Consider the following 24,465-nt stretch of genomic DNA (forward strand, 5'->3'; position numbering starts at 1 on the left):
CTCTTGTCGTTCTTAATGTTTTTAGGCTTCCCTTCGTCAAAATGGCTGCCCGTCATCTTCTCTAGAGTACAGAGCAGGTTTAAGGCAGTCTCTCCATACTAACCTAGTCAGAGCCCTCTCTGTCCCCAGACCCACTCATTACTGGACTCATACCTTAATCAGTGTTAAATTTCACTTGACACCAACACTGGACAAAAAGGACTCTCACTGTGTCACCAGCCACTGTAGAATTTCCCTGAAAAATAACAAAATTAACTCAGCTCCTCTGATTCCTTTAAGAAATATCTGATCAAAGTCTAGTACTATCTCGTAACTTCTCAGAAAGTTATTGTGGGAGGGGCAAAGTCAGCAGTTAATGATTAATAACATCAATATGACTGTAATATATGGACCTTGACCTTGATGTGTAGCTTGATACACATCAACTATGTAATGCTTAGATTAGCTAAATTTCCCTTTCAAAGACTATTAATGTTCAACTCTTCCTGCAACTGAATACTATGCTATAAATGTACCTTTGTATCCTCTGGTTCACTTTTTAGAGCTACCAGCCAGGAAGTGGGAGGAGCCAGGATGACAGGAGACTGCTTGACATGAAGAAAGAGACACTAAAGAATATGACTGCACATACACACACACAAGGCAGGGGTTTGTGGCAGCTGTAACACAGACCATAAAGATAGTGAAATTCAAAGTTCACTAAAATTGATGCCAAGCACCAGAATAATGACTTTGACTTTATTGCTTTTTACACTGTATACATACAGTTGTATGAAAAAATTTTGGCACCCCTCTGAGGCTGCATAATAATTTACTCTGTCTTCACATAAAATGATCACATTGGCATGCCATTCATTTTCAAATAAAAGCTGAGTACTGGGGTATTTTCCAGACAAAGATTTTTAGTGTAGCAATATTAAGTTGTATGAAATTAAATCAAACGTGAAAAATAGGCTGTGCAAAAATTTGGGCACCCTTGTCATTGTGTTGATTTGAACACCTGTAACTACTTAGAACTGATTAATTAGAACACAAAATTGGTTTGGTGAGATCATTAAGCCTTGAACTTCATAGCCAGGTGCATCAAATCATGAGAAAAGGTATTTAAGGTGGCCAATTGCAAGTGGTTCTTCTCTTTTACTCTCCTCTGAAGAGTGACAACACGGGGGCCTCAAAACAACTCTCAAATGACATGAAAACAAAGATTGTTCAACATTATGGTTTAGGGGAAGGCTACAAAAAGCTATCTCAGAGATTTCAGCTGTTAGTTTCCACTGTGAGGAACATAGTGAGGAAATGGAAGACCACAGGCACGGTTCTTGTTAAGGCCAAAAATGTCCGCCCTGTCATTGTTCAACCCTGTCAGCAAGCCTTCCATGACAGGGTGGACATGCGCATAGTTTTTGCCACATGCTGATAAATGTGTGTAATAGCAAAATTACTCATGCAAGTACAGCGAAGAAATACAATCTGTGCATTTTGGAGGTTCACACCAGCAGGTCAGCACACTGGAGTGCTCTACACCGCTGGTGAACAAGTGCTGCACACCTTCTGCTCCATATCACCCTCCAGAGGACACGACCTGGTGACCATCTGGGCCCACCTTGATCCATTTCTGAAGGTAGTGAGAGAACGACGCCCTCAAGTCAGTATACTTCATTTTCTCAGTGACAGGCCTGCAACACATTATCGACAAAAGGGAAATTTCTTCTACCTCTCAATGAAACCCTACAAGTATGGTTTCAAAGAAATAACATGGAATTTCTTTGAGGCTAGTCATGGGAAGGGGGCTCCACCATCACTATAGGTACCTGCAATAGCAGGCAAAGCACGAATAGTGGGTTTTTTACAAATATTTATTTCATACATATATTTTTAAAGTTATTTGTTTTTGGGAAGAAAAAAAAAGAGGCTTGTGAAATACCAACGCAAAACACTTTTCAAAAATCACAAGTTTCGCCCCTCACAGTTTGCTACACATTTTTTCATTTACTGCAGATTACATGGGGATTAAAAACATTTTAAAGGAAGATTCTTACTTATAATATCATCCACATGAGCGTAATCTGGTGACTCAGAGTTCAGAAATATGTTCTATTCAGAGTTTGAATTACAAGGAGCGAACAGGCGCTCGGCTCCCCAGAAGATGACATAAGCTCCCCTGAAATCCTACTTTGAGAAATTTAGGGGGCACTCTAAAACATTGTCCATTTTTGTGGCAAGAGTTATAGATTTTTGCTTTTCTGTACATTAGAGTTCCTGAAATAAATAGTAAAAATATGTTAATGTTGTGTTTATTCACTTATTACATTCCAATTTCTGAACATTTGTCTCCAACATAACCCAATGCTGTGACTATTCCTGCTGTGGCCATCCATGTATGGCAGCACACTCAAATCACTACATTTACGCCACTATATCCAAGTAGTTAATAGTGACATTGCTTGGCCTCCAGGATGTTTTACTATGCAGTAGGCATTTTTCGGCACATTTCGATGTTGTCGTGTGATGTCACCTAGGTATGGTGTGTTTAGAGGGGTAGCACAAACCATTGACCAAGTCACTGTGTGTCATGAAGAGTAGCAAATGCAGGATAAAGCAACCAGTATGAACTGAAGAATATATCTTTAATCAAGATTCATGCATGCAGGCACAACAGAACAGAGGATCCAACAAGACTGAATGAAAACAGGGACTTAAATACAAACTAAACTGACAAGGGGATGAGGTGCATGTGGAACAGCAGAACAGGGAAGGAGCTGATTGGCTGGGGAAGACAAAGGCAGTAGGGCGGGGCTAACGAGGATGATGCAGGGCAGGTGTGGAGGGAAAAGCAGAACAGAGACACAGGAGGACAACCCAGAGCAGCAGAAAACCAAGAAACCAGAAAACACAACCCTCATCATAATCAACCGACATTCATAAACCTGTCCAAGAACACACATGCGCCCCACAACCTGCAAAATCTCTTGTCTACAATGTCACGATGATCAAGCTCCTCAAACATGGCACATAGAGGCTGCAAACACAAATCACTCAAATCTACAGAAACAAATACCAAACTCTTCAGTTACATTTCACAACCAGTGTGTTGTTGCTGCTCGAGTGATATAAAAACATTGCAACGGTGAAATGTTATTGACAGTATTAACTGTATGTAGTAACAGTAGAATGTTTTTCGCAGTAACCCTGCAATTGATCGCACACGTCCATATATGCATTTGACATAGTTAGTAGTGCACCAGAAAATAGGGCTCCCCCGAAAGCCACTGTATAATTCAAATCCTGTTTCTACTGGATGAGTGAGTTTCCCACAACAACTAAGAATGTTGAATCTTTTCCATGTTTATTAAACTGCTGTAGTCATCACACAGCAGTAGGAATTGTACATTTGTTTCATCTACAGTCTGATTTAAGAGAGGGGTGTGCATCAGTTTACGAGATGGCACAGCAGAAGAAACTTGATTAATTATTTAAATCTTCTGACGTGGCAACACGATTGGTCAGGATAGAAGGTAATTAATGTTCTTCATTTTCTAACCATCAGACTGGATAGCTGTTACTCAAAGATTCCAAGTTTAACAATAAAATAATTTGAAGCAGTGGAGGCTGGTCCATGGAGGCAGAGGAGGTTGCTCCTCCTCTATTTTTTGAGAGGCAAGAGGAAAATATAAAAAATAATATTTGGTTGAAATAAACCATTACCAAATCTCAGTATTATTTATAAAATATTTTTTCTCTCTTCTTTGGAAGAAACACATTATTGAAATTCTGGTTAAAATGCTTCAACAGCGACACCTGCAGGTCAGGAGGAGAAAGAGCAGTGTGTGTGAAGTGGTGGTGGGGGGCATTGGGGGAGAGTGAGGGTGAGTGAGGGGCAGAGGAGGACAGGTGCCTGCTGTCCTCCTCAGGGCAAGATCTCTTACATCAATTTAATGTACTTCATTTTTTTTCATGCTAATCTATGATTGGCCAAGACACGTAAAATGACACTCCAAGGGAGGACGTCCTCCCTTATCAATCAACAACCAGAATAAAACATGTACATGTAACCAGAATTTCATCTTCAATTCTCTCCACTGTAAGGCAAAGTAGCAGCAGTAGATAAAGAGCAGTAGATAGCTCCTTGCGTTAGCCAATGCCATAGTTGGCTTGTTGTAGTAGCCCTGAAGGACTCTTTATACATCCATGGAGGACTGTTAAGGACTGATGTTAAACTAACGGTAGAATAGATCTGGACTGTGCGGCGCAGCAGCGGCAGGACGCTGCTGGGGAGGCTGAAGAGAGAAGCAACCGGAGAAACAACCAGGAGAGTTAGCTTGTTTGTCATTTTTGCTAATGATATCAGACTGGTTAAGTAACAGCCACAAAGTTCTGTTAACTAACAAACAAGATGACCAACAGCCACAAATGGACGTTATGACATGGATACTTCATCTCCATGAAAGAAAGAAGAAGGCATCAGATAACGTGAGTCAGATACAGCTTCTCTCTCTCTGTCTCTTTGGTCGTTAATTTCATCTCTGATGGTTAAATGTCTCTGTGGCTGTTGTGTGAATTTATCTCCTTAACAAGAAAGCAGCAGAGATCATATAATGTGCTGTGGGTAGTTTGTTGAAGTTACAGTGAGCTACTGGACTCATTCATTCATTTGGAATTGATCCAGTTTTTAATTGAGTGGTTGTTCAGTCACCTGTTCATGTTGTGTGATTAGTGAATGAGTGTGCAGGACGTCTGGCTGCTTGCTTGTGACAATTTCTTCAGTTGGTCTTTAAGCTGAGTCGTATATTGAGTAATAAGCTTCAAGTAACTAGAATAACAAGTGTTAACATGTAAGCTTTGTAGACTATATTTTTTATGTCGTGCATATAGATAAGAGTGTGTAAGTCATGTATTTGATAAATGCATTAATACTTTTTGTGAACCTAAACTTTTAAGATCTGTGAATGTTTTTGTGTTCAATCTTTCTTGTATTCAGCACTGATCTGAACCTGTATCAGATCATAAACTTTGTGGTACTTTATATATTTCTCTATACTAAGAAAATACATAGGAAACATGTAAATAATCATGTGATATGTTGTCTGTTTTTGATGAGAACATAAATCTGTTGTCACAACAGAACAACACTATGGATTTGAATTTCACTATGTTGGTAAAATTACACATCCTGAACCACTCCAGGGCTAAAATGAGCACTTCTTTGTTTAGAAACAATATGTATATGCTAAATGTCTTTAAATAAGCAGCCTTTTCACCGCTCAGAGGTTTTTGTTTTTGAAAGCAAATTGTTATATTGGCATATGAAATTGCCCACCACTCCTGGGACAATGATATAGTTTGATGCAGTTTGTTGTAAAATTCCATGTTGGTTTTCCTCCTGTCCTCCCCAGTTTTTTGAGTCACCAGCCGCCACTGGTTTGAAGTAATCACGGCTGTTCTCAGGATGCATCTTGAGCTCCATCAAATCTGTCTCATAAATAAAAGTTCAAACTCACTTTAGAGAATCAAAATATTTTATCTGTCATGTCACTTGTCACAAGGATTGTTACAGTGAGCTTTCAGTTTTGCCTCTTACAGTCAAGTCTCAAAATATTTGCAGTAATCTGTTCTGCATGGACGTGTATCCATATAATCAATGTGTAAAATAGCCTCTGACAACCAGAGGTCCTTTGTCGTGCGTGCTCCCTCCTAAACAAAGTAGGCCTGCATCAACATCCTCACTAGAATCAGTTCGTTGAAAAGATTCATTTAAAAGATTCGTTCAGTGCTTGACCAGAGCTCCGACTGCGTAATTCCACTCAGTGAACTAAAACACGGCCAAACGGTATTCCTCTTGATCTCCAGCTTCCGGAAGTTCTGTCGCTTTGACAAACACGCCAAACTCTGTTTATAATTCTTGATACTTCAAAAGTTTCCTCACTGAATATCGGAGATGAATACTGGTTTTTAATGACTTTTAACTGATCTACATTACGTCATTACTCTTGGACTTGCTGGGCCTAATTACTGTAGTTTGATCCACAGACAGCCACTGTGTGGACACCACAACACGGCTAGCAGAGCTAAAAGCTAACCTCCGCTCTAGAAAAGCCCCCCTGAAACCTGTATTGTATTTTGTGAAGCACCTTGTAACTCTGGTTTGAAAGTGACACACACACACACACACACACATGCTCCGTTCAGTGAGTGTATCCTTAAAGCTATCCTCTTTTCAAAACAGTCACGTTACGTGTGTGTTTGTGTAATGTTAAATGTTAGTCTATGCATATGATATCAATTTAGATATGTGGATTGCAGTCTAAGACAAATGTTGTTGAATCATTGCAGCTAACTATTAGCAACCCGAACCAGCTGTGTTTTTACTGTCTTGAACACACCCCATTCCTCCTGCAAACAAATGACTTGTGTCACTCACTCAGTCAATTGTGAGCGAATGTGATTTGTTCGAAGGGACACACTCACTCCCTGAGAGCTCACCTGAACTGACTTCAGGAAGTGATTCACTTCAGTTTGTTCACCCAAATGATTCGTTCTTTTGAACAAAACATTGCTGAATGACACAACACTACTGAATGTATATTTTGGAACTTCAGGGGTATCAGCAGATGTACGATATTTATTTAACGATGTAAATGCATATTTTTTTCTCTAAAACATGAGATGCATATCAGCCATTATACAGCCATGATTCATCTTCCAACTGGTGGCACCTTGTCTTAAAACTCATTATACCTTCATCTATTAAATGTATTATACTGATTATGCAAAGAGAAACATGTCATTTGTCATTTTGGGACACAAGTACACAGTTGGGCCTTTTTTTGGAGTGACAAAATGTGTCATCTTTTAGGTTTGGTTAAAATGTTGTGGAGGTTGTGATATATAAGATGTGAAGAGAGACATGGTTCTGTTTCATCTCACAAACACTACTTTCCCACACAGAGGTAACTTCTGGATGTCTACGAAGAATTACTTATTGATGAGAGATTTGATACAGCTCATGTGGCAAATCACATGTTGCTCTAATCCCTTCAATCTGTTTTCACCCTGTGCTTTTCTATCCCTTTTTCTCCTCTCTCCCTCTGTCTTTATTCTTTTCCCATCTCTGTGACTCCCTTCTCTGCCCCGCTGCTTTGTTTTTGTTTTTTTTGTATTCTTTTGGCGAGCACTTCTTACTGTGGATTAAGTTTGGTTAATGAAACTGTTGGGGGCTTGGCCTGCAACACGAGGAAACACAGAACATCTATAGGGATGTGGCTCCGTGCTGAAAGACACTTGAGATCCTAAAATATAAACCAACACACACACAAGCACTAAACGTTTAAACTGACAAACTCACTGAGTTTAAATCACCATATTAGTCAACACCTTTTATTTCCATCATGTCTTCATTATTTTAAACATTAGACTGTTGATCCTTTTTCTCAAAGCAATTTCTGCTGTTATTTTTGATAGTTTCACCCAAATTACAATTTTCACATCCATAGAGATATCATGCCATTAAAGACGATTTATTTATTTGCCCAGGTTCTGACAGATTCATCTCTGAGATTTCTGCCTCCACCCCAGTACAATGGAGGAGAACGGTACCTTGTTTGTTGTGCTAACAGCATGTCCTGGTTACGCACTGTCAACAATTTTCAGCGATGGTTTCTTTGGTAAAAATTGGAAACTGTTGAGAGCAAGTTCTGTTGATTATTTGGGATACTGTTAGTAAAAAACAGGCAATAATCTGAGACAGTACACATGATAAGTACCAACTCATTTATTTGAGTTTTTGAGAAAGAACCAGGACGTTATACAGTAGTTTTTGATTGCCAAAGGAATTTAATTAAAAAGCTGCAGAAATCTTAATGCCTGAAAAAACTCCCTCTGGAGGTGTTCTGAACAAGGCACATCCAACTGGTAGGATACCCTGGGGCAGACCCGGAACAGGCTGGAGGGACTACATATCTCTTTTGGGAACGACCTGGAACCCCCCAGGAGGAGCTGGAGGGCGATGGGTGAAGGAGGTCTGGATTTTCTTACTCAGTCTGATGCCACCGCAACCAGGCCCCAGATAAGCAGCAGGAAATGGATGAATGAAAAAAATGACTGAGATCCAAACCAAAGCAAATGTTAACAAATTATTGGGAACTTTATTCGTCATATGTGTTGTACTGTATGCTTATTGTACCTGTAATTTACAACTAGCCTACAACAAAAAGAGAAGACTTTCTAGGAAATGTTTTTGGCCTGCAACTTCTCCACACCCCCTTCTTTCATTTTTGCTTATCAATCTTGACAATTGACAAAGACGCCCTCCTTCATTCACAGATGTTTGGCTCTGAGCCACGGCATCTGACACAAGAAACAGAGAGGACAGAGGGGTAGGCGTGGGGCCGGCCCAGTAGGAGATGTGATTGGGCCAGCCTGATGTCATTTTAGAAAATGGGCCAGTTGTAAAACAAAATAAAAAAACCCAAAAACACACATACACACTCACACATACATATATATTTTAATATTAAAAATAAGCATAGACTGTATAAAAATACGGACATAGTCACCATGATGTCACCTATTGGTTTGTGAACTGCTGTTTTGAAGCCTCGAGTGTAGCGATTTGACCATCGTCATCTTGGATTTGACCGTTGCCATGTTTGATTTTTGGAGCCAGAAGTGACCATATTTGGACGAGAGAGTGGAGCTGATCATAGTGCTAGCTGCTAGCTTGGTTAGCACAGTGCAAAAGATGCACTGCACTGGAGTTAGCTCAAAGCTAATTTACATCCGCAGTCCCAGTATTTCTCACACTACAAAAAGAAAAAAAAGGATATAATTAACAAGACAGGCTGACTGTTGCAGGACTAGCCATTATCTAATTCTATTTCACCACGTGTTCACACCACTACCACCAGTCACACACACACACATACACACACGCTATCACTGCAAGCTAACACCCTTAGGTGTCATGCAGTACTTATCTGCATGTGCAGTGGGTTCATCTCACAAACAGAAATAAACAATAACACAAATATGTTAAAAATATGCTAAAACATAAGAGACAAAATAGGACTAAATAGATTTAGGCCAAAAAGGGAAAAAAAGAAAACAAAGGGCAAAACAGGCTATAAGCTAAACAGCAGCAAACTGAAAATAAAGAAAAGAAAAGACAGAAAAGAAAAGTTATTAAAGAAAAAAAATCCTCAGGTGGTTTCAATAGAGTATATACTGAATTGTTTCATCCTACCTCTACTATAGTCACGCCTGACAAATATGTTGCAGCTCAAATGCCCCCCTCACTGGACACCTATATCATAAAGAAACTTGACTTGACTTGAAACTTGACATTTTTTGAAACTTGTCATTTTTGATAAAACTCAGTACAAAAATAACGGGCAATAAAACAACTAACAGCACCTACCCCTACAGGTGAGATCTCCCTGGTCTTCAACAACTCTGGGTGCTCAATGCTGGGGTTATCTGTACCTGGCATTTACAATTGCTACTATTAATGGAAAGATAAAACCAGCAGTTTAACATAAAGTAGAATAGTGCACTACACATACCTCAAATAGGATTTCAAACTCCCTGTCTGCCAGTTGAACGCTGTTGTGGAGACTCTGACTACACATATACACTACTGGATGACAGCTCATCTTGTTGCTGTCAAAACTGTTCCCCTCTCTGCTACTGTTAACTGTAATTTCAGTGTCAGATTGATTCAACTCTCCTCCGCCCCATTTACCTCAAGTGTTCTTCAGATCCAGTGTCCTTGGGTCCTTCCACTGAGCTTATCAGAGTCCTGTTCCACATTACATCCATCCAGATCTTCATCTACCTTCACCACCACCACCAGTGTCTAGACTCCATCAAGGGGATATTCCTGTACAGCTCATGGCATCATTTCACCCTGAAAACAATGATGGCACGATTACGCCTAACCGCCAAAGACTTCTCACATATTCTTCAATTTCTCCCTATTGTGCACACCATGTCAAATAAATTTAATAACTCTCTAAACCTTTCCTAACAGTTAAATCAGACCTGGCACCTAAAAAACCAACTACTTTCCTGGATGCAATACAAGGCAACCTCATTTTAACACATGTAGCCATCATCTTACAACAAAGGTCACTCATTTTAACCATCTACAGAAAAACAATATGGATTAAAAACAAGATTACCTGTTCTACAACAAATGTAGTTTATATGCTAAAGTGCATCTACGGATTGGTTTGTGTGGGGAAAGACAAACAGAGCCTTAAAAACCTGTATTGCAGAACATCACAGTACAATGCAAACCAGTATGATACATGTTGTGGAGGCAAAAAGACCCTGAGATATCTAGAAATCGAGCATGTCTTCCCCCACCAACAAAAGGGTGACACAGAGAAATATCTCCTCCAAAGAGAACTCTATTGGATTTATCATCTCCAAACCAAACCAACTTTCTATTAAACCCTTTCTCATGAATAGGGTGGTTTTGACAGCTTATCTTATGGTTCTCTGCCCCATTCTGTTTACCCTCTGCATGCTCTCCCTTGGTCGTGTCATCAGCAGACATGAGATGTCTTTTCATTGCTATGCTGATGATACCTAGCTGTACGTCAAAACTGCCCTACTGCAGCCATGTCACACATCAGCGCCTGTTTTAAGGAGATAAAGGCCTGGATGAGCACAAATTTCCTCCAGTTAAACAGCAGCAAAACTGAAGTTCTCCTTTTTGGCACTCCACACCAGATTCAGTCATCCCCCATACGTCATCTCACCTTTGACGGCCAGGACATCCCCCTTTAGTCCTCAGTCACTAATCTGGGTCTTATGTTTCACCCTCACATTACTTGTGATGACCATATAAGACATCTGCGTAAAACCTCTTTCTACCAATCCCAAAAACATCTCTAAACTCTGCCCCTCTAACCTTGTCAGATGCAGGAAAACGTGTCCACGCCTTAACCTCCTCAAGACTGGACTACTGCAATGCACTGGTCCACAGGGATCCCTGGCAGGAGCATCCAGACACTCCAGTACATTCTGAACAGCGCTGCCAGGATCCTGGTGAGAGTGCAAAAACATGAAAACATAACACCAATTCTGTTGTCATTGCCCTGGCTCCCTGTCTCCCTCAGGATCGACTACAAAGTCCTGCTACTCACATACAAATCCATTAGTGGACATGTACCTCCCTACGTACAGGAACTGATCATACCACAAACCTTTTTATTCAGGAAGGCTTTTTCATCTTAAGTCTTGTTATTTTCTGTATGTTATATGTTTTTTAAGTTGTAGCACTTTGAAATTCACTGTGAATGAAAAGTGCAGTACAAATTAAATGCATTATTATTATTATTATTATTATTATTATTATTAGTTTAGAAATCACAATTTTTTGGACTCAGCACCTGGACATGAAAGATGTGAGTGTGTTAATCACACTGATTGCATAAATGAACAGAAGAAAAATGTTTTCTGTGAAACCTCTAGCTTTATCGTTTTTGAGGCAAACCAACTTAATCAGATTAAATCTTCAGTCAATTATGTTGCTAATAGTGGATTATACAGGTAGTTAAGAGAAAGTTATCAGCGGTCATGGGGTCATGAAATCAAAACAGAGTTTGAGGTTCAGATATGCAGGTTGTCTGAGAGGCAGATATATGCTCAGGTTGAGATGCTGAACAGGTACTGACTGACAGGCAAAAAAATTCAGGCTCAGAGAGTTCAGACTCATTCTGCACTGTCAAGATATCTTGTTGTCTTATTTAGACAGACTGAACGACTAACTGTCATCCTTTGTATATTCTATTGGAGAAAAATAATAACTCTCCTAAATCCTGTCAGTTTATGAACTATAACATTTAAGAGAAAACAAATCAGTTTACAATCTGTTTAGTTTTTAAAGTATTGCTTATCACTCACCACATTATATCCCACATGTTCATTGGAGAAAAAAAGGAATTTTAATTGAAGTTAGCTCACATGTTAGCTGCTTAGCCATCTGGAGAACAAGCTAACTGGACAGTTTCACAGCCAAGATGCCGACAGCATTGAGATTATCAGTGAGCCAAACCCCATGGTGTGCTGTGAAATATGGCGTTGTGTGATATTTTACTGCTCTGCCTTGACTCTGAGGTGATAGGGGGGTTTAAAGGATTAAGAATGATGAGTGACCAAGGATTAAAGAAGGGAGGTTCAACTTTAGGTAGAATTGTTTCTGTCATATTTACTTTTCAGTCCACATTGATCAACATGTGCTTAAAGCAGAAAAAGCTGATCTGTGACATGACCATGCACAGGTTTCTGTGAATCACACAGAAACAGTTCCACACAGTCAAGGGTTGGTTTCTGTTTGTTCATAAAACTGCATCTCTTAAAGCAACTGGAATTTAATAAGTTGTACAAAATTAGCTGCCATAAAACATGATTTATATCTGAGTTTTGTGCCATATTAAATGTGTCATTTTTAATCAATTACATAAAAAGGTTTATTATCCACGTGCACTGTTCAGTAAGAACCTAATATTTTGATGTTGTGTTTACATAAAAGATTTCATCTTCTTCAGCTTGAAAAGGAAGCCAAAGAATCCCGCACACTGTCCAGCACTTCAGCTCACCTTTGGTCTTATTTTGAAGTTAAGAGTTTTTGATCCTACGCACCTGACACTGAGACTTTATTGTGTGTGAGAACTTTATTGAGAACTTTATTGTGTGAAATGTCTAACTTGAACTTTTTCATCTTGCAAGATGTAGTAACTATGTATATTTTTATTTATGTAAATTTAGCAGCAACACGAATAAAAAAATATGTACCTATAAAACACAACATCAAAAGATCAGTAAGTAATCAAGACAGCTAAACTCTCATCAGAGGCAGTATAGTCTTGGCAAGTGGGAGGATTGAGTGGAAGAGGCTGTTTTTAAACAGGAATTATAATGTTGTGAGTAAGACTATACCATTGAATGACAGATGGTTCATGCTGGAGAGACGGGGTTTTGGGATAGGTTTGAGATGAAGTGTGCTGAGGAAGACAGGTGAGCAGACAAAATAAGTTTATTATCTCCTGAAGTGTAATTATATGATATCTCTGCTCCCATCGCTCACTCTCTCCATCTCTCTTTCTTTCAGTGCTCTCTCTGTCATGCCTTTCTACTTTTTCTCCTATGCCATTCATCTCACCATCTGTTTTTTTTCTCATGCTTGTTAATAATCCCTTTCTTGTCTCTCTTTCATCGCTTGTTAGCAACCTCCCACCCTTCCTCCACTCCTCACTCTCTCTCTACCTCCCATCTCCAGCAGTGAAAGACGTCGGGGTGATAGACCTGCTATTATTATCCTCTCCTGGGTGACTACTGGAATGACGTGTGTGTGTGCTGGCAGACTGATGGAGATGATATGAATATTCAGGAACAAAGAAGGCCTTCACTGTTGGATGGACGGCACATCAGCCTGACATTCCACAGAGAGTCTTGGACTTTGCATGGAAACATCACAGAGGAGAGAACCGGACCTACATCAGCACTTCAGGGATACAGCTGTGCATCAAACGTCATCTTGTGACTAGTGGCTGCATGTTATTCAACTGCAGAAAATGATCTCACAGTCCAAATGAACATGTACTAAACACACAGTCAAAATTTGATACTGGAGCTGATCCGAGATGCATTTGCACACATTAACAAAAATGTTCAGACTGTAGTTTCACTTACGGGATGATCCGCAACAGTAATATATTTTAATGCCTAACTTGGAGGCAAAGACATGTAGAGGGGGTGAGGTCACTTTTCCCCTGGAGGGAAAGCTGATTTTATTGTCGCTGGTGACCTGGATGCTGGACACACACAAACACACAAACAGAAATACACACACAAAGCTCATTTTCAGAATGGAAGTCTGTATAAAGTGACATAAATAAAGGTTTGCACACATACACACTAATTATTGTTCAGAGAGACTCAGAATCAGAAGCATTTGCATTTTCTTTGTATGTTTCTCTTCTAGCATTTATTCTCCTCTCTGCATAAGGACCTTGAAGTGAAAATTTCTTTCTGCAACTGGAAACGCAACAACTTTTGGATCAGTAGTGACATAAAATCTAAGTGAAAATCAGAGCAAACCTGTTAATCCTTTCCTTTTTTTAAAAAAAAAAACAGGTGTTTTTTAACTGGAACTGTGTGTTGTGTGTACACAATAAGGGTGTGTGATAAGATGTGTGTTGGCACCAGTAGCTACAGATAAAGAATTTTAAAAGAACCATTAGGCTTCCTTTACTGTTCTGTTAGAGAGAGAGAAGAAAAAGAGGGTAAACCATGAACTTAACCCTGCTTTATTTAAAGGACTTTTAATGCCCAAACCAGCTCAGCCCCTTGGGTTTTTTTATGCCGTGTTATTCTTGGTCTGAACTGTGTAATCGGCTCTTCTGACCAGAGTCCCCACCTGAATTCTGTAAATTCTGTGTTTGACAATCAGGAAATCCCCATTTCCCACAAAAACCACTAAAAGATCAACAGGTAGACACAGTTACAGTATAACAGTTTTTGCTTTTGTTTCTGGAAAAAAGAGAAACAAAATGGAAAAAATAAAAAGTGAAAATGCAGTTGCTAAATAATGCTTTTTGAGGCTATAATATTGCTAGGTATAAAACCTGGGGTCCAAAGTTGAGTAATATCTATCATTTCACCTTTACAATGCATGTCTACACAGGCAAAATTTCTGAATAATTCACTGTTACTAATGTGACAGTTTCTGCTTTCCTGCTTATCCATCAGAACGTCCTGCTGCTTTATTGTCCTGATCACATCTCTGAAGCAGCATAGATTCAGCTTGTGTCTCCTGACGGTTATTCTGGTGAGCTACACGGTGCTTAGTTGATCCGCAGCCGCTGTCGTCCCATACTGTGAGGGGTGGAGTGGGCTCTGAATGGACACTTGTTGAGGCCGGTCTGGATTTACTCATGTCCAGGGTATAGTCAGCTGGGCGGTGTGCTAACAGTCTGCTCTGCTTGGCTTTTGCCTTTTGTGTGTGTGTGTGTGTGTGTGTGTGTGTGTGTGGGGTGTTCCCAGGTGCCTTAAAGGGGTCTGATTGTCTAAATGTTTCCAGTGAAAGAATTTAACCTCTGAACTCCGAGCGAAAGTGCTTTTCATTCATCAGTAAGAAACTGGACACACACTCGTACTCACATACATCCACAGGCAAACACATTAATAAGCACGTATGGGAATACTACACACACATACATTTAGTTATAAGTTGCCATGATGATTCATGTAGACATGGTGCATGATAATTTCCCTAAAGGCCGGACTCTGACCTTTCACCCCTCCAGTGGCAAAAAGCAGTTCAGCTCTCCCCCAGAGAGGTCACATCCGTACAGTTATCTGCGTGTCCTCTTCTTTCACCTCAGGTTTTTTCCCATCCGTCGCTCTTCACCTTCCGCTCACCTTTACTCTTTGCCTTCTCCAAATTTCTTCATGACGTTTTCTTGTCAGCCACTGAGCCTACTTAGAAAGGATACATACCAAACAGAGAGTTAATGTGATTTATGAGCTCCTGGAATGTTTTTCTGTTTGTCATCCAGAAATTCACAGCTACTCGTTTCCAAAAGTTAACGTGTAATTTCCTGCATCTGTGTGTTTTATTATGCTGACTGACTTGATTGATGACCTGACGTACAACACAACACATGCATGCAGGCATGTGAGGACATTTGTGACCATTCTGCATAGTGAGTACTTTTGATACTTTTGATAAGGACTTGGATAAGAAACCGAACCCTGTCTCCTCACAGAATTCATTTATATACTACTAATTTGCTTTACCATATATGTTTTCATTCTGATACTGCACATGGGGATGTGGCCACCATAGAGTTTTTCAATATTAAAAGAAGACCATAATATTTCCTGAACATAAACATAACCATTAAAACAGTATTGTATCATCGGTAACTGTATGAACACTGACTAACTGCCACTTTAAACAACTGACATGGTACTGGTTAGTGTTTCCATAAAGAGCTTTCCACACTCCATACCTACATTAAAATCTCTACTTTTCATGTGAACACACACAAAAAAGACAACAGACAAGTCTCTTCTCTCCTCCTCTGTGGTTCCTGCTTCTTCTTCTCTGCTTGACAATCTGTTTCTAACTTCCTCTCCTAATGTCCCCCTAATTTGTGATTAAGTAATTTGTCCAGTGTTTCCTATCATTATCCACCCTTATAAACACACACAGACCAGTCCCAATCCCTCCTCGTAATTTCCTTTCTTTTCCTTATCATTTGGAGCCGAATATTAAGTCTACATACACCGATCGTCAGCTAAGCACCGTCTCATATCTAATCTTCAGTAACCATTAACAGCCGAAACCTGCTTACCTGCAGCAACAAGGGAAAGAGAGCAAGAAAGAAAGAAAGAACGAAAGAATGAAATAAAGAAAGAAAGCTCAGCAGCCTGCTAACACTTATCCGTGCTCCTCTTCCCTCATCATTTTCTCTTGCTCTCTTTTTCCATCCCTTCCCCCCTCACTCTATCTTTTTCCACCTATCCTAAACCCCATCCATATGTGTCCAGCAGGCCTGTAAGACCATTATAGAAATGTAGACTGGATAAATAATCTCATCTGTCCAAAATTACACACAGTCCTTCTACAAAAAATCCCCCAAAAATATACAAACTCTCACCTACACATGCTCACACACGTATTTGTGTTTCCTGTTTCAGGACACATGATAAGGTTACAGGTAGAAGTGCCCACTCTCACACAGGCACACTCTCATGTGCTCGGTGTACACTCACTGTCAACACTTACTCTCACTTGAAATGTCATTTGTCTGTGGTGGGAAAATATTTCCACTTATTTTCCTTCTCAGAATTCACACTCTTGTTATGCATTTTACATTTCATACACTAAAATTGGATTTTCAGTTGCCTGTTACTTAGATTATATAGCTTATAGCAGAGTGCATGCTGTATTGTACACCTAAAGTTACAGGAGAATGAGAGGGTAAGAGAGATGAGGGAGTGGAAAACAGACAGTGTGCTCAGCAGAATGTGTGGACTGCCATATATATTTGCCATATATTTCATCATGTAAAGTGATGATTCTGTTGAAAGTTCCTCTTATTGTGAGAGGGCCGGCCCACTCGGCCAAGTGAGGGTGTGAAAAATAGCCGACCCCACTACTTAACACTAATGGACTCATCAATTACAGTCTTGTGAAAACACAGTCTAAGTGGGAGACACATTAGCAACAGGGGTCTGGTTGTGTGTGTGTGTGTGTGCGGGCGGGCGGGTGTGTGTGTGTGTGTGTGTGTGTGTGTGTGTGTGTGTGTGTGTGTGTGTGTGACTAGCAAGTGATTGTCAAAATGATTGATGAGTGTTTGCATGTGTGTGTGCATGCCTACACACCTGTATGTGTATGTCAAGTGTGTATGCATATATGTGTGTGTGTGTGTTTGTGTTAAAGGTGAGGTGTGTTGCAGAGAGATTAATATGACCACAAGTATTTAGTTGTCTCCCCTGTTAATAAACCAGAAAAAGTATAGGTTCTGCTGGCGCAGCAGACACACACACCAGCATAGCATTGCTGTAAAAAATGTTAATTGTACAGAAAACCTGTTAAAAGGTTGAAAAAATAGAACTAAAATGATTTACACTGAACTGAAATGAAAACTTTATCCTAACACACGATGTAAAACAAAACATTATTTTTGTTCTCTACAGCTTGTTCAAAGTGGGAAATACTTAATGAGTAATGAAGTGTAAGTACACATAATAGAGAAAAGGTGAGTCAACCACAACATTGCATAAAATAATCCACGGAAATCACTGATGAACAAGTCACTTTCATTCTGAGTTTCATTTAATGTTGCTCACTATTCATGAACAGACAGGAGCTTCACTATTATCTACCCCGTTGCTAAGCTTTGTCAGAGCTTTAATGAAATCCATTCCTCACTAGTAATGTTTACATCTAGATTCTGACAAACATTTATCAGATTAAGAGTTTGCCCTGTAGGTGGCATCAATATGCACAAACCTTACAACAGTGGCTTCAATACTGTAAAGAAACATAGAAAAATGACAGCACTTGTTTCTTCACCATTTCGGTAAATAATTTAATAATTTTCAGTAAAGGAAACAAATTTACAGTTTTTATTTTATTACAAAGACATAAACTGAGTATTCTGTTGTTGATCTAAAGGTTATCCTGTTAGTAAGATGTTTGAAAGGCTACAAAAATATGAACATTTATGCTTTTCAACACAATGATCCCCCCACTCTCTTGCATCAATAACTCTGTGACCTCTGTGACACACTGACAGTCTGACTCAGTGTTTCTACTTAGATTCGCCACAATTCAAAGCTTAATCACAAAGACACACACATATGCAAAAAACATAAGCTGATTGCTAAAATCTCTCTAACCTTCCAGCCACAACCCTTTACACAAACACAGATATCTGAGATCAGTGCTGCAGCACGCTGAACAAACCAGCCACCATTTGCATTTTGTCTCCTCTGTTCTTCAAGTCCTCACGCATGACCAATCTACTGTAATAATTTCCAGAAACTTCTGTGCGTGACTAACATGGTATATGTGAGCAGATAACCGTGTGTTTTGTGTGTTTGTGTGTTTGTGTGTGTGTCACAGGAACACATCAACATAAACAGGCATTGAGAAATTTAGTGTTCGGCCTCATGTGTTTCATTCTTCTCAGTTTTTTCCTCATTTCTCCTCATCTTGTTCCTCTTTATTTATTTATATACATATTTTTCCTCTCCTCGTCCTTTCGTCTTTCCTCTCACCTTCAACCTTTTCTGTACCCTCACCTCTCGTGTGTGTATTACAGTATAATCATTGTTGCAGATGTGGGCATCAAGTCATCAATAAAAGAGAAGAAAGTGTAGCTGCAAACCTCAGATCTCACCAATGTAACTGTTGAAAAGGATGTTAAAACATAGCAAAAACCACAAAAACAAGCAAAGATTGCATTAAAAATGTATTTACTTGTAACAATCTGAAGGCAGCCATTCAGATTACTCTGACTTCCTGTGCTTCATTCTCATGATGACATCAAAACTGTGTGACAGCCAGCTTTCAGCTTACCAACGCAGGTTATTGATCCATCTAGGACTATGAGAAAAAGAGAAGTCTGTGTCATCATACTCCCATTTGAATGTGGCCATACTCCTGGGAAAAAGGGGGATCAAGTCAATAGATAACGTCATTTCCTAAAAATCAAACATGTCTTGCAGCCAAAACAAAGGAAAAAGCAAAACATTGATGCAATAGCTATTAAACCATCTTGTCTTATCCCCCTCACTCTGCTTACAAGGAGACATATCAAAAATCAACCTGAACAAAACAAACAGTAAATTACTCCTCGTGGATTTAACTATCGCCAAGAAAACTATCCTCATTAACTGGAAATCAAGGAACACCACACATATTGCACAGTGGAAAAACTTACTCATAAAATACATCTCTATGGAAAATGTATCCACCTCTGTCAACAACACTGCAACTGAACCCAACATCTGGTCATCTTTTATTAAGTTCTTACAAACCTGATTCCATCCAACTGTTTTTTTGGGGGTTTTTTTGCCTGTCTACCAATCATAATTTCAACACATTCACATCAGTATCTATACCTACATGTTCATCGAAATCTACATACATACATACATATATACATAAAACAAAAGGAAGAGGAAAAAGGTTATTAATTTTTTATGTTTATCATTTTGGTTAATTGATCACTATTTAATCCTGTTCTTTTTTATTTTTGCATCGCACCCATAGATCCTATTCCAAAACATAGATTAGTAACTTATTATTACAATTCATTTTGATATAAATGGTGTTGAATGATGATGAAGATCTTTATTTCAATGATCATTTTAATGATGATGACTGTTATTATTACTATTAGAATATTACATATGCTACTATTATATTTTAGGATAAGAATGAGGAGGATGTTGATGCCGATACGTTATTATTATTATTATTATTATTATTATTATTATTATTATTATTATTATTATCACTATTATTATTATTATTATCATTATTATTATTATTATTATTATTATTATTATTATTATTATTGTTGTTGTTGTTATTATTGTTGTTGTTGTTGTTGTTGTTGCTGTTGTGATATAATTATTATCATCATTATTATTGTTATGAATGCTATAAAGACAGATTGGTAGGATGAGGATTAAAGTGGGATTATTATTATTAAACATTTATAAGACAATGATTATGAGGCTGATTAGTATTATTAAATAGATTATTATTGGTAGGTCAAATGATGATGATTTTTTGTTTGTTTATTTTGTTTTAAATTATTACCATTATTATTGTTATTATTGTATTATTATTACTACTATTATTGATATGAATCTGATAAGAATGACTTCACCACCAGACAGGGCTGTTCTAGAGGGGATCTGACCTGCAACAGTCCAGCCACCTCCTACGGGCCTGGTGGTGGCCTAAAGCAGGCGAGAGCAAAGAAAGCAAGGAAGAGGGGAAAGAGAAAAGACATAAATACTAAGAGGGGAAAGGATAAAACAAGCAAACAAACAAAATTAAAAGGAAGGGAAAACAAAAAGTAAATACATAAAATTCTTCCCTGACCCAGCTGTCCTGACCTGGCCCATCCCGGATCCACACAGATGCCTCTTTGTCCTCAGAGCCCAACCAGACATGCTACAAGAGCATTGTAGCTATTTTATTTATTTATTTTGGTTTGTTTGTTTGTTTCTTTGTTTGTTTGTTTGTTTCTTTGTTTGTTTGTTTTCTTTCCTCCTTTGGTTAATACTGTTCCCCCTTATGCTCTCTGTCCCTTCTATTTCTCTCGTACAAACACACACACACCTACCTAAACACATGTGTGCTACAATAAGAAAATCTAAGCCACACATTATGCCTTTTTTGTTTGTTTATTTGTTTGCTCTTTTGTCGTTCTTGTTGTTGTTGCTGTCTTGCCTTTTTTCTCTCTTTTTGTTGCAGTTTGTTTGAGTGTCGTTTTCCCTATTGTCTTGTGCTGTGTCATATGTTGCTTGTTATATACGGCATATATATTAAACCGTCTTTTCTGTGAGAAACCACAATGCTGACTTGAAGAGTGCTTAATTCATTTGAACATCAGTTCAAACTTCAGCATGTAACCCCGTCAGTGTGTTTATGTTAAGGATAAAAATCACCCTTAACCGCATTTTTATCTCTACTGTACAGCGTCTGAATGGAAAATGTAAATTAAATAGATTCAGTGAATTTTTCCTTCAAATTCAAAGAGTTCACAGTTTTCCAAGTCTTTCTTAAAACAACAGTTGGGTGCTGAAATTAATATTGAAACAGGTTTTTCTTGCTATAATCATTCCTCTTGTTCATACTGACCATTAGATGATCCCTTCACATGCACTTACAATCTAAGTGATAGAGGCCAAAATCCACAATCCTCCTTCTGTGCAAAAGTATGTTTAAAGTTTTTCTGAATCTAATATGAAGCTTCAGCGTCCAAATGAGTCAAATCAAGTAGATATCTTTCAACATTACAGTCTTTTTAGTGTCTTTTTGTTACTATACTTCCACCGCAGCTCAACAAGGAAACACTGTCTGAGGAAACACAAAGAGGGAATTTGATGCTAAAAAGACTTTAAATGTGGCAGAAATCCACTTGATATGACTAACTCAGACTGCTGGAGCCTCATATAAGCTTTGGATAAACTTTTAAATACAATTTTGCACAAAATGACTGTGTGGACACACTGTGGATTTTGGCCTCCATCTCTTACATTGAAAGCACATTTGAAGGGGATCTTTTAATAGCTAGTATGAACAGGAGGAATGATTACAGCAAGGAAAACCTGTTTCAATGTTTATATGGGCATCTGACAGTTGTTTTAAGACAGACTTGATAAATTGTGAACCTGTCCTTTTAACAAAGCAGCAATATCTGTGAATGATATTTGACCCCAGTCAAAGATAAAGAGCAAGTGATGGAAGCAGAAAGAAAAATTCACGCAGCACATTCCAACAGTCAACAAGCGCTGAGTGTTTCCCTGTTGAGCTGTACTGACATTAGTCGACATTAAGCTGACAACTGCACTCTGGCTGCAATCCATTAAGAGTTCATGTATCTGTTTATGGGTGTGTCAGAAGAATGTCATTTCTCAATCATTGGGGTTAAAGGAACGGAGTGATATGTATTCAGAGAGACAACGGACTCAAAGCTAACCTTGGAGAAAAGAAGACATAATGTTATTTAAGTTGCTGTCATGCAACAGTTTAATTTCACTAAAGATGCCTTAATGTCAGATGAATGATATAAATTGCACATAAATAAACATTTTAATATGGAAAAATACACTTCATGAATACTCTTCTCACCATCTCTCTTGCTCCTTCTGTTCCCATGTGAGGTCACTATGCTGATCACTTGTTGTGTATGAACTTTGACCCCTCTGCCTGGGTCAGCCCTCAGAAGTACAGCGCTGTTTTGTCTGAACTTGCCACCTTGGACCTTCAGTCTGGGGTCATGGCCATCAGGAGCAGCAGCAAAGGAACATCAGTGTGGTTACAAGCTGCATCAAAGACGCACAACCTTCCAAGTTGTAGAGCTGTTTCTTTTTAATTCATTAGTCTTTCCCAAAGGGAGGTCTGGGAACCTAAAGGGGCCCTCGCAGGGTCAGAAAGGTCCCTATGAAAGTAAGGAATAGTATATTATCACTGTTAGTTTGTTAATGAGAAGGTAGAGCAGTGGAGCCAGACGCTCTGTAAACATGTCTGATTTGAACATGTTTTGATCATTCTGCTGTCTCTGCTGCCCTCTAGTGGTCCTAAAGTAAAAAACAACATTCATAAATGTCTTATTGTGGGGCAATCACAGTTCTTTCATTAAAATATAATAGACATTACTATCCTCAAAACACAGCATTTTTATTCACTCATTAATTGTGTTTGAGGTCAGTTCTTTTAAAATTTCCCAACCGACTTACAGAGAAACAGGACAAGAAAAAGACTGTGATCATTTATTTCAACATTTTCACATTACCCAGATGATAAGATTATGTCAGCTGCTGTTTCCAAGGTCAAGAATGTGTGATTTTGTTTTGACTATAACTAATAGTGGTGGAAGAAGTATTCAGATCCTTAAGTAAAAGTACCAATACAGCAATGTAAATAAATACTCCATTACAAGTAAAAGTCCTGCATGACAAGTCCTACTGCAGTAAAAGTATGTATGTATTATGAGCTTGATGGAGTTAAAGTATTGCAGTAAAAGTAGTGGTTTGGTCCCTCTGACTGATATATTATTACATGTGACATCATTAGATTATTAATACTGAAGCTTCAGTGTTAGAGCAGCATGTTACTGTTGTAGCTGCTGGAGGTGGAGCTAGTTTGAAGTACTGTATATACAGTTAACTTGTTTAGTCCAGTGGTTCCCAACCTAGGGTCGGGCCCCTCCAAAGGATCACCAGATAAATCTGAAGGGTCGTTAGATGATTAATGGGAGAGGAAAGAAGAAAAAACAAAGTTCTGATACACAAATCTGTTTTCAGTTTTTGGACTTTTTCTCTAATCTTTGATTTTTGGTGAAATATTGGATCATTTGAGCATTTATTGAAATGAAACCTTGTGAGAAGTTTAGATGGAAAAATCACTATTTGGTGGAGCTGTTAACAACTCATAGACATCTGAAATGTGACCCCGACTACACACTGCTTTTTGTAAGACGTCAAAAACCAAAAAGGTTGGAAACCACTGGTTTCATCTTTAACAATGTGTTGTATTTTAAAAGCTTGTTATATTATCCATTGTGTCAAATCTTCATCTGAAAAGTAATTAAAGCTGTCAAATAAATGTAGTGGAGTAGAAAGTACAATATTTCCCTCTGAAATGTAATGGAGTGGAAGTACAATGGCGCACAGAGTTGAATAGCATTATGACATATTACTTTATTCTGTTTAGATTTTCGAAGCCTTTGTGTGCCTTTATTGTGAAGGACTTGTGCCAGACGTGTGTTTAATGTCACTGCCAGCAGAACAGACACAGAGGGATGATCTGGTACTAGAGGAGATATTAGTATTAATCAATACAATATGGGAACATGGACATTTGCCAAAAGAATGGAAACCCTCAACTGTTGTCACAGAAACCTGGTGAAACAACAAATGAACTGGCTCTTACCGCCCAGTAGTGGATGTGTTTCTCAACATGAGGAAGGCATATGATATGTCATGGAAGGAGAGTTTAGTGATAAAGTGGTATGATGCTGAAGTACAAGGTAGGAGGATCAAGAACTGTTTGAGAGATCGTACTATTCAAGTGGGGCTATATCCTGTGACGAAACCCCCCAGGGAAGTGTAATCAGCCCAGTCAAAGTGGGAAATGGTTTTGGGTGTATCGTTATTTGCTGATGAAGAGACCATATGGAAAAGAGTTCGAAATTTAGACCA

General features: G+C 38.7%; 1 long non-coding RNA gene across 1 annotated transcript; it reads right to left on the reverse strand.

Moving 5' to 3' along the window:
* Nucleotides 1-15,276: 15,276 nt before the first annotated feature.
* LOC121896370 lies at nt 15,277-22,739 on the reverse strand. Its single transcript, XR_006095986.1, has 3 exons — nt 22,394-22,739; nt 19,001-19,126; nt 15,277-15,486 (listed from the first exon to the last, which is right to left on the reverse strand). It is a non-coding gene; the product is annotated as an uncharacterized LOC121896370 (long non-coding RNA).
* Nucleotides 22,740-24,465: the final 1,726 nt, after the last annotated feature.

This window comes from Thunnus maccoyii, chromosome 4 (genome assembly GCF_910596095.1).
Source record: "Thunnus maccoyii chromosome 4, fThuMac1.1, whole genome shotgun sequence".
Taxonomy (NCBI): Eukaryota; Metazoa; Chordata; class Actinopteri; order Scombriformes; family Scombridae; genus Thunnus; species Thunnus maccoyii.